The sequence below is a fragment of the Salmo salar genome, chromosome ssa09, assembly GCF_905237065.1.
Source record: "Salmo salar chromosome ssa09, Ssal_v3.1, whole genome shotgun sequence".
Lineage (NCBI taxonomy): Eukaryota > Metazoa > Chordata > Actinopteri > Salmoniformes > Salmonidae > Salmo > Salmo salar.
This window is the reverse complement of record NC_059450.1, coordinates 115,718,027-115,730,605: the sequence shown is the minus strand read 5'-3', so window position 1 is coordinate 115,730,605 and position 12,579 is coordinate 115,718,027.

Sequence of the window (12,579 nt, the reverse complement as noted above, 5' to 3'; positions counted from 1 at the left end):
TAATGTGCACTGGGAGCGCTCGCTGGGATGGTTGGGTTGATGTACACGTTAATGGGGGTTGAGGCTTACATACTGTATGTGGCAGCAAGAGGGGTCATGGACACTGGTCAAATTCCAGTGGCAGTCAGTGCCGATTAAGATTAAGGAGGATGGCCATATTTCTATTATAGCATATTGGGTGACTGTCATTCATATTCCATTCACCCAGCTCAATGTAACATAAATATGTTTAGGCTACAACATGATGTAATCGTTAGTCCAAACACTTGCAAAGAGTTTCGTTTTGCAACTAAAACGAGAGTTTCTATTGGACACATTCAGGTAGGTCCATCCCCGTTTCGTTATGTTTGCTTCTATTAAAGAAACGTTTTGCAACAGAATCAGCGGAATTAAAATCGATGCCTACCTGGGGGAGAGTGAGGGCACCAAAATGCATCAATGAGAGTGATCGGCCCCAAGTCAGGCTTGGACAGCGCTATTGATAAGAGCATTTCCACCTGTAGCGATGGGAGCGCTTGAGCCGGAGACTGCCTCATCTGAATTCAATACCCCCAGCAGCTGCAAGTGAGCTCCAGAAAGACACGGATGAACGGAGATACGTGCTTCGACTGATCATAAGAGCAGCCGGACCAGAACCAGTAATATTCTCTCTCTTTCTCCTCCACTTTCCCCAGAACTTTTCAATCACACCTTGTAGCATAAAACAACGGTAGGCTACGTAGCCCTATAAAATGACCTTTTTTTTTTTTGTCTTTCGAAGTAGGATAATGTATTGTTTAACATCTCTGGGTTGAGCACTGTGCAGAGGGCCTACCTGCTGCTTTTGCAGTTTTCTGGGTTGAACTTCACGGTTCATGCTATGAGAGAAGTAGAGTCAGGGTTTAACGTCAAGATTATACATCTGAGATGGGCCGCCTTAAATTATATTGGTCACAATGTGCCGTATTAAGCGTTGTCTCCGAGTTAACACCCAAACCTCGGCCCACGTACTCCTGTCTCACTGGCAATAATGCACAGAGGCAATGAGACAGAAAATCTGAATGTGTGACAAGGAAGCCGCCTAGTGGTAGCCGTGGGTAAGCGCAGCACAGACCCCTTTTATTTTTATTTTTTTTCATAATACAGAAATCAACTTACATTGCTACATCAAACATGTCTAACAAAACAAAACACAGGTATTAACAAGAAAATACTCAAACATAAAAAAAATATCAATAAAATAATACAAAAAAATAAACAATTTTAGTGCAATTGTATTCACTCTGAAAAAATCTTAGTATAATGATTCAGGAAGATGTTATTCTTGTTGTTATTCACTAGGGTTAATGTTTTAATAAGATAGTTGAATTCAATCAGAAAAATGTGTAACTTTGGTATAGAATTTTGGATTTTTGTTTGTGTATGAAGTATTTGGCAACAAGAATAAAAAAATTAACAATAATTTCAGTGGTCTTGTTATCATTGCAATAGTAACATATTATATCTTTCATGTCAAAAACATAGGCAGTGTTCATAATGGTAAATAAGTACAGACCCATAGTGCGTGTAGGCCAATTACCGGTATGAGGCCTACATATACCTGTGATGCGCGGGTCAACTGTTTGTTCACCCGCAGCCGTCCGCAATTGCTAATAGCCCATCAGCAACCGCGCTACTATGTTATAAAGTAAAAATATGAGGCCCACTGTAGGCTGCAATCAAAGATGACGGAACGATTTTTTGACAGGGGGTGCAGGATTTTTTGGGGCGTGATTTAGATATGTTTCTGCTTATACTTTTCAACATTTTGGTAGGCTATTTGTTAATCAACTTGTCTATAATTAGATACATGCAGCTTCTCCTCTGTTGCTCTAGAGGTCTAAATAAACCCTTGATCACCAGAATAATGTCATACATCAATAGAATGAATGTTTCAATCTAGTTGACATTGGTAACGTTTTCTCTGTCATCTTTTTCGGGGGGCAAATACGTTTAGGGACAAGGGAGTAAATGCAATAACTCTCCCAAAAAACTGGAATGATTTTCTGTGCAAAATTTCCAAATTGCATCAGTTTGACCAGTTGTAAAGTAATAGAAAGCTGTGAAAACGACCCAACATGTTTCTGATCATATTTCAGTTTGGCTTCTAAGCATATTTTATGTGGTTGAAATACTATCAGCTTTTATGATGCTGATAATGATAGCACCTCTTCAGATGGTATCTAACTGAGCATTTGCATTCTCTCAAGATGTTGAAATAAATAAATAATATTTCTCCACTCCTCTTCCTGAGTAAACATTTTGCCTACAGTACATTTGGTGTATAATTTTAGTGCAAAAAAAAAGCTTAATTTTGCAGGAGTTAATATTAAGACTATCAGAGGTTATAGACCCAAAGTCAGTGTCCAGATTTCAGTTCCCATTTAACCCATCTGAACAGTAGGCTACAGATCCCTTGAAATGCCATATGCCTATTTGAGGTCCCCATCTTGTGACTGTCGAATTTGTATAGCGCCTCACAATCATCACACATAACATCGTTATGCTATCGTCCTCTTTTACCACTTCACCAAATCTTTCCCAAACATTACTTTTCTGATCCTCTCTTCTCTTTATTTTCAACTCTCCTTTTGCACCTTTTCTCTTATTGAATTAAACTCTGACCAGTTGAGATTCCTCAGATGAGGAAGGGGAGAACCATCCTCCTCAGTGAATTTCATTTAAAAAATCATTTTTGGATAAAACTATACTAAATATGTTCACGTCACCGAATAATTGATTAAAACACACTTTTGCAATGAAGGTTTACTGTAGCCTCAACAGCATTCTCTGGGGTAGCATCATGGTGTAGCCGGAGAACGGCTAGTTTCCATCTTCCTCTGGGTACATTGACTTCAATTGAAAACCGAGAAGGCTCATGGTTATTATTATATTATAGTAATTATGACAATCCTGACATCCTCCAACCTATCAGAGCTCTTGCAGCGTGAACTGAAATATTTTCCACCCAATCAAAGGATCAGAGAATTAATCTAGTACTGAAAGCATAAGTTACAGCTAGCTAGCACTGCAGTGCAGAAAATGTGGTGAGTAGTTGACTCAAAGAGAAAGACAATAGTTGAACAGTTTTTGAACAAATACATTTTTTCACTTTCGCTTACATAGCTAGCGAATGCAGCTAGCTAGTTTAGCCTACTCAAACAACTGGCTCAAACAAAGAGGGGTGTTATGTAAGCTATCTGGCTATGGCTATCCAACACTGGAACTCTTCCAAGTCAAGGTAAGCTTTTGGTTTTATTAATTTATTGCCACCAGGGCTCGCCGGTGTAACTGCTCGCTGTACACTGTAATGCATGGTTGTAACGGGTTTACTAATGCGTTAGTTCTAGTAGCTATGTTGACTATGATGCTAGCTAATATGTTGACAATGATGTAGGCTGTGTGTAGTGGTTAGCAGTTATGGTATGAAGGTTTGGCTTGGAAAGTTTTTTTGCCTGGTCACAGACAGCTGTTGTGTTGTGCAATGAAGTCCTCAAGCGAAGGGAAAAGGTGAGAGGAGGAAGCCCGTAGATGTGAGTAGGAATTATACAATGAGCAAAATGATCATGATATTTGTATGTGGCTGCTATGAAAGTGAACTGTGTTTGCAGGTGATTAGGTGTGTATTCATTCCGCCGATTCTGTTGAAAAACATTTTTCTTAAAGCAAACCGAACTAAATGGGAATAAACATACCTGAATTTGTCCAATAAAAACTATTGTTTGCAACGGTTGGACTAATGATTACACCCTAGATCAGCTAGATTCAGGCAAGAGTGTGCAAGGTGGTATTGAATGTGTCACTGTCTGTCACATTGAATACTAAAATATTTCTCTAAACTATGTTGTAAACTTCAATTCCTAGGCTAGGTTGTAGCAGCCTCATGATAGGTATAGGGAAAAATCTGAGTATCATGTCAAAACCTAAACCTATCGATGTTACATTGAGCTGGGTGAATGGAATATGAATGACAGTCATCCAATATGCTGTAATAGAAATAAGGCCATGCTCAAAAATAGCATCCCTCATCTTAAATGGCACCGACTTCCACTGACTCCGACATTGTCCTTTTTGCCTCCGTGGATTGACGTTAACTTTTTCTGCCTGTTACCAAAAGCATTTGGTGATTGGCGTGTAGGCTATTTGGGCATGTACAGTGAGGCCCTAATGCTTATGCACTAATGCTAGATAGCCTAAAATAATGAAAAAGCATATAGATATAAATTGCACAAGAATGAATTTTTTTTGATTTTTTTAAGGTATTGTTTTCTCTTTATTTAACCGGCCCGCCACCCTTCGTCCACACAATATTTAATGATCTTAAATGCAGCTGCCAAGCAGATATAACCATGGGTTATGAGTCAACCCGCGCAACACTAATAAATTCAGCAAAAACATAAACGTCCCTTTTTCAGGATCCTGTCTTTCAAAGATAATTCGTAAAAATCCAAATAACTTCACAGATCTTCATTGTAAAGGGTTTAAACACTGTTTCCCATGCTTGTTCAATGAACCATAAACAATTAATAAACATGCACCTGTGGAATGGTCGTTAAGACACTAACAGCTTACCAAAGGTAGGCAATTAAGGTCACAGTTATGAAAACTTAGGACAATAAAGAGGCCTTTCTACTGACTCCGAAAAACAACAAAAGAAAGATGCCCAGGGTCCCTGCTCATCTGCGTGAACGTGCCTTAGGCATGCTGCAAGGAGGCATGAGGACTGCAGATGTGGCCAGGGCAATAAATTGTAATGTCTGTACTGTGAGACGCCTAAGACAGCGCTTCATGGAGACAGGACGGAGAGCTGATCGTCCTCGCAGTGGCAGACCACGTGTAACAACACTTGCACAGGATCGGTACATCTGAACATCACACCTGCGGGACAGGTACAGGATGGCAACAAGAACTGCCCGAGTTACACCAGGAACGCACAATCCCTCCATCAGTGCTCAGACTGTCCGCAATAGGCTGAGAGAGGCTGGACTGTAGGCCTGTTGTAAGGCAGGTCCTCACCAGACATCACAGGCAACAACGTCGCCTGGACCAGACTGGACCAGACAGGACTGGCAAAAAGTGCTCTTCACTGACGAATCGTGGTTTTGCCTCACCAGGGGTGATGGTCGGATTCGCGTTTATCGTCGAAGGAATGAGCGTTAAACCGAGGTCTGTACTCTGGAGCGGGATCGATTTGGAGGTGGAGGGTCCGTCATGGTCTGGGGTGGTGTGTCACAGCATCATCGGACTGAGCTTGTTGTCATTGCAGGCAATCTCAACGCTGTGAGTTACAGGGAAGACATCCTCCTCCTCATGTGGTACCCTTCCTGCAGGCTCATCCTGACATGACCCTCCAGCATGACAATGCCACCAGCCATACTGCTCATTCGGTGAGTGATTTCCTGCAAGACAGGAATGTCAGTGTTCTGCCATGGCCAGCGAAGAGCCCGGATCTCAATCCCATTGAGCACATCTGGGACCTGTTGGATCAGAGAGTGAGGGCTTGGGCCATTCCCCCAAGAAATGTCCGGAATCTTGCAGGTGCCTTGGTGAAAGAGTTGGGGTAACATCTCACAGCAAGAACCGGCAAATCTGGTGCAGTCCATGAGGAGGAGATGCACTGCAGTACTTAATGCAGCTGGGGGCCACACCAGATACTGACTGTTACTTTTGATTTTGACCCCCCTCTTTGTTCAGGGACACATTTTTCCATTTCTGTTAGTCACATGTCTGTGGAACTTGTTCAGTTTATGTCTCAGTTGTTGAATCTAGTTATGTTCATACAAATATTTACACATGGTAAGTTTGCTGAAAATAAACGCAGTTGACAGTGAGAGGACGTTTCTTTTTTTGCTGAGTTTACATACATCATTGGTGTGTAGGCCAATGTACTGTAGGCCTATATATGACAACAGATGTATTTTACCACAATTATGTCCTTTACGCTCAAAATCAAACTATACTGAGCAAAAATAGAAATGCAACTATTTCAACGATTTAACTGAGTTACAGTTCCTATCAGTCAATTGAAAGACATTCATTAGACCCTAATCTATGGATTTCACATGACTGGGCAGGAGTGCAGCCATGGGTGGGAATAGGCCCACCCACTGGGATGCCAGGCCCAGCCAATCTTAATTTGTTTTCCCCCACAAAAGGGTTTTATTAAAGACAGAAATACTCCTCAGTTTCATCAGCTGTCTGGTTGGCTGGTCTCAGATGATCCCGCAGGGGAAGAAGCCGGATGTGGAGGTCCTGGGCTGACATGGTTACACGTGGTCTGCTGTTGTGAGGCCGGTTGAGCGTACTGCCAAAATCTCTAAAATGACATTGGAGGCGGCTTATTGTAGAGAAATTAACATTAAATTCTTTGGCAACAGCTCTGGTGGACTTTCCTGAGTCAGAATGCCAATTGCGCGCTCCCTGAAAATGTGGACATCTGCAGCATTGTGTTGCGTGACAAACTGCACATTTAAGAATGGCCTTTTATTGTACCCAGCACAAGGTGCACATGTGTAATGATCGTGTTGTTTTATGGTACTTGTTACCACCTTTTCTCCCCAATTTTGTGATATCCAATTGGTACTTACAGTTTTGTTCCATCGCTGCAACTCCTGTGCGGACTTGGGAGAGGCTAAGGTCGAGAGCCATGCGTCCTCCAAAACACGATCCCGCCAAACTGCACTGCATCTTGACACACTGCTTGCTTAATCCGGAAACCAGCCGCACCAATGTATCGGAGGAAACACCGTACAGCTTGCAACAGAAGCCAGCGTGCATGCACCCGGCCGCCACAAGGAGTTGCTAGAGCGTGAAGGAAACAAGGACATCCCAGCCGGCCAAACCCTCTCCTAACCCAGACGATGCTGGGCCAATTGTTCACTGCCTCATGGGTCTCCCGGTTGCGGCCGGCTGCAACACAGCCCGGGATCCGCCTCTGGCACTGATCAGTGCCTGTGACCGCTGCGCCATTCGGGAGACCCCGAATGATCATGCTGTTTAATCAGCTTCTTGATATGCCACACCTGTAAGGTGCATGGATTATCTTAGCAAAGGCGAAATGCTCACTAACAGGGATGTAAACACATTTCTGCACAAAATTTGAGAGAAATACACTTTTTGTGCGTCTTGAAAAATTCTAGGATCTTTTATTTCTGCTCATGAAACATGGGACCAACACTTTACATGTTGCATTTATATTTTTGTTAAATCAGGAAATTCTATTGCCTGCTGGTAAGTGGTCTAGGTAAGAAACCTTACCATCACTGTCCTTGTCTCTCTTTAAGATGACTTGATTGGTTGAAACCAAAAAGATGAAGTCCAATCCAGACCTTGACCTACTAATGGGGAAGGAAATGAGGAGTGGCGTACTAGACACAACCTCTATTCTAACCGAGTCCCTATACCCTGATCATTAATGCGATGGTGGCTCCATCTCCAGGTCATCAAACCATCCACAACTCCCCGTTGACACCCCCTAAAGGTCGTAGTTCAGAGGTCAGTCTTCCTGTGCGCTCATGAGGCTGCCCTTTTCAGTCCCAATCATCAGCTCTTTTTTTGCAGCGCCAGAATGAACAGACGCATGACAAAGGTCATGAAAATGGATATACTTTGCATTTGACTGGATGAAAAAGTCAGAGGAAGGGCATCCCAAAATGGCACACAACCCTGCACCCTCACAGGGACTAGGGGAATTGCTTTGCCACTGTGACCTCCAAACAAACCCATCATAGGAAGAAACCCGTAGTGTAAAAAGTACCAAATGGTAATACTTGAGTAAAAGTAAAGACACCTAAAAGTGAAAATCATCTAGTAAAATACTACTTTTACATCAAGTTTTTATTATTTAAATTCATAGGATTCATACATACTTTTTTCTATGTGTCCAGAGTGGACACCTTGGCCCTGTGGATCCTGGCTGTGGAGAGCTCCATAAGTACAATTTCCTTAAATGTGAGCAGTCATTGTTGCAATGGTAACTGTACAATAATTTTCTTTTTTTCTTTAGGGGATGGATCAGCTTTAATATTGCAGATAGATTGTAGCTTCCATCAATGTAATTGTCTGCATCATTTCCAATCCCCCATAGAGTTTTGGGGGGAAATATATTTATACACATACACAATCATACATACCCACATATATATAAACATGCATACATGCATACATACATACATACATACATACATACATACATACATACATACATACATACATACACACAGGTGTACCTGTGGATGTATTTCAAGGCCTACCTTCAAACTCAGTGCCTCTTTGCTTGACATCATGGGAAAATCTAAAGAAAATCAGCCAAGACCTCAGAAAAAAATTGTAGACCTCCACAAGTCTGGTTCATCCTTGGGAGCAATTTCCAAACGCCTGAAGGTACCACGTTCATCTGTACAAACAATAGTACGCAAGTATAAACACCATGGGACCACGCAGCCGTCACACCAGTCAGGAATGAGACGCATTCTGTATCCTAGAGATGAACGCACTTTGGTGTGAAAAGTGCAAATCAATACCAGAACAACAGCAAAGGACCTTGTGAAGATGCTGGAGGAAACAGGTACAAAAGTATCTATATCCACAGTAAAACAAGTCATATATCGACATAACCTGAAAGGCCGCTCAGCAAGGAAGAAGCCACTGCTCCAAAACCGCCATAAAAAAGCCAGACTACGGTTTGCAACTGCACATGGGGACAAGGATCGTAGTCTTTGGAGAAATGTCCTCTGGTCTGATGAAACAAAAATAGAACTGTTTGGCCATAATGACCATCGTTATGTTTGGAGGAAAAAGGGGAGGTTTGCAAGCTGAAGAACACCATCCCAACCGTGAAGCACGGGGGTGGCAGCATCATGTTGTGGGGTTGCTTTGCTGCAGGAGGGACTGGTGCACTTCACAAATAGATGGCATCATGAGGAGGAAAATGATGTGGATATATTGAAGCAAAATCTCAAGACATCAGTCAGGAAGTTAAAGCTTGATTGCAAATGGGTCTTCTAAATTGACAATGACCCCAAGTATACTTCCAAAGTTGTGGCAAAATGGCTTAAGGACAACAAAGTCAAGGTATTGGAGTGCCCATCACAAAGCCCGGCCCATAGAAAATTTGTGGGCAGAACTGAAAAAGCATGTGCAAGCAACAAGGCCTACAAACCTGACTCAGTTACACCAGCTCTGTCAGGAGGAATGGGCCAAAATTCACCCAACTTATTGTGGGAAGCTTGTGGAAGGCTACCTGAAACGTTTGATCCAAGTTAAACAATTTAAAGGCAATGCTACCAAATACTAATTGAGTGTATGTAAACTTCTGACCCACTGGGAATGTGATGAAAGAAATAAAAGCTGAAATAAATCATTTTCTCTACAATTATTCTGACATTTCACATTCTGATAATAAAGTGGTGATCCTAACTGACCTAAGGCAGAGAATTTTTACAAGGATTAAATGTCAGGAATTGTGAAAAACTGAGTTTAAATGTATTTGGCTAAAGTGTATTTAAACTTCCGACTTCAACTGTACATACTATACACATTTTACGGACACAATCTATTTGACAATAGTTATATTTTGTTTGTTTTTATTCCTGGCCCTCCATTTCTCATGTCCATTCAGTTTGATTTATAGTTGCCATATTTTTGTAACTGTGCTATTTCACAAAAGTCCTGAACCTATATACATTTTACAGACCCAATATGTTTTACATTTGTTATCTTGGTGTTATTAGTCCCACCCTTCAGCTCTATTCAACACCTCTCATCTATCTCTCAACACAATCCATATTGGATTTCTATTTGCCATATATTTTTCAACTGAGCTGTGACGCTTCATTTTCTTAAAAGCTGTGGTTCCTGCCAACCACACTCTCCTTTGGCGTTCTGACAAGTGCAAATCAGAGTAATCACAAAGCAATATCACAATTGGATCTAATGGCAGTATTTTCCCTATAAGTACAGAGATGACATCGTTGGCCTTCCCCCAGAATTAAACCACCCTCGGGCATTTCCACAGCACATGCTGAAAAGTACCAAGATCCCCTGTGGTGCAGAACTCACATTAAGCCGATGGACTAAAACCCATCTGATGTATTTTTTTTATGTGTTATTCTTACATATTTCCAGTACATTGGATAGAGGTAATGGTGTTTGTACGGCTAGAATTAATTGACTATAGCTATTAGAAACAACTCCTTTTGAGGGGCATCTGTCCATTAGAAGTTTGACCAATGGGTGTACTGCTAGTTCTGCTGGATAGGCGGAGTTGAAGGTAAAGACAAAATGATGAGCCTGGGACATTAAAACACTGGCGGATTTCCTGGAAACTGAGGAGTCCATTCAAATTGAATATGTCTTTGAAAGTATAAATACCCTTCTTAGACCAAGAATCTCATATAAATGGTTTCTTACACGCTAAGAATTCTTTATTACACAATATTGGAGAGTATAAATGCCATTTAAGATTAGATCACATATGCTTCTCTGTAGATATCCACACATTTACTGAGTATGCTATAATGGGTCCAAACAATAATGCACATTTTTTAGTTGTCAATCCAGAAAATAATAAATCTTGTAATCTAATTGGTGAAACTATTGACTCTTCTATAGCACACCAAGGAACAGAAACCTCTGGGTTTAACTAGGTGTTCTGGAAATGTATTTGGAATGATAGGTGATAAAAACATTTATTTGGAACTGCAAGTACACCTGAAGATTTTGTTCTCTGTAGTGTTGCATATTTAATCTGTGGCCTCTTTCTCCCCCAAATGAACTTCTTTATGACAGAGTCAAGTTTAGACCAATGGTATATAGGAGGAGGCAGTGGAAACATGGAACCCATAAATATGACACTAGGGAGGACATTAATTTTAATAGCATGCACAGAAGTGGCCATAGCGGACCATCTTATGTCTTTTTGGATCTTTTGAAAGGTTTCTAAGTAGTTTTTCCTGCCAGTAGTGTGAATAGAGGGGGATATGGTGATGCCTAATTAGCTGATTTGTTTCTTCACTGGGATCATGGGTGGTAGTTGCACGCTTCCCATAGCTGAGTTAAGAGGTAGTAGAGCTGATTTAGACCAGTTGATCTTGTAACCAGACCATGAGCTGAATGCTGTGAAAATAGACATTATTGGCTGGAGGGATTTCTGAGCGTTTGCGGCGTAGAGCAGTGTCATCTGCGTCCAGAGAAATTGCTTGTTCAGTTTGTTTGATTTTGAAATGTGAGGAAGCCGAATTTTGACGTTTGCTTTGTGCCAGTGGTTCAAGAGAGAGCAAATAGCATAGGGAAGGCGGGACAACCTTGTTTACATCCTTGTTGTATGATAAATGGATTAGAATGGGTAGTTCCAGTAGATATAATAGAAGGATTCACATACATGGTGCAGATCATATGTATAAATCTAGCTCCAAAACCAAAATGTTCAAGAACAAGGCCATAAATATTCTCCCCCTAAGCAGTCAAAGGCTTTCTCTGCATCTAATGATAACACAGCACACGGGGTATCCAGATTGGAAGCCTCAGCAACCACATGAAACGAGTGGAGCATGTTATCGGCTGCCTGACAACCCTTTATAAACCCTGTTTGGTCAGGATGTATGAGCTTGTTAATAACTTTCTCTTCAGGGCTAGAACTTTGGAATACATCTTCATTTCTGCTCCAATTAAGCTGATTGGCTGAAAATTTGCACAATTTGTGAGGTATTTTCCTTTCTTAGGGATATAATAGCTGTATTGATGTCTCTGTAGAATTGTCTTTTTTCAATAGCAATGTTAAGCGATTGAAGAATAACTGGTCCTAGCTCATAACAAAAGTTGAGAATGAGTTCAATACCAGGCACTTTATCTTTATTCATATTTTTTTTAAAGCAGCTTTCAGTTCAGATAAAGTGTCAGGTTCCTCTAATAAAACGGTTTCGTCTTGAGTTTGGGCAACGTAAGGTCCTCCAAGAACTACCGACAAGCAGAAGTAATAAAGCTCTGTGAGGAACTCTATAAATCTGAACAACATGCTCTAAAAGTTGTATTTATTTCTGTCGGATTAGATATCAGTCCCTTAGTAGGAGATCTGATCAGCTGTATTGATGATCTTGTTTCAGCTGCAGCGGTGGTAAGTGGCTACTCCCTTGAAAATAGTATTTTTGTCGCACCCTCTGCATAATGAATTCTGCTCTACGTCGCAACAGGTCATTAAGTTCCAATCTACTTGTTTTTAGCTCAATTTCTCTCTGTTGAATAGTTGTTTTAAAAGAGAATCTTCCAGCATTTTACAACGATTTTCAAATTCACTGATCTTCTGAAGTCTTAATTGCTATAAATTAGAGGGAAAATGTGTAGTTTCCTCTTATGAAACATTTTACAGCTAACCATACTATAGCCGAGTCCACTGAGTAGTAATTTATTCCAAAACATAATTTTAAATTAGATCTAAACTGAAAAATGAAGTCAGAGTTGTGTAGTAAAGTATTTTTAACCCTCCATCTCAGTGCACAATTGTTCATTGGGAAGATTTGAAATTGACAAAGAATGGGATTATGATCAGATCGAATGGCCGGTAAT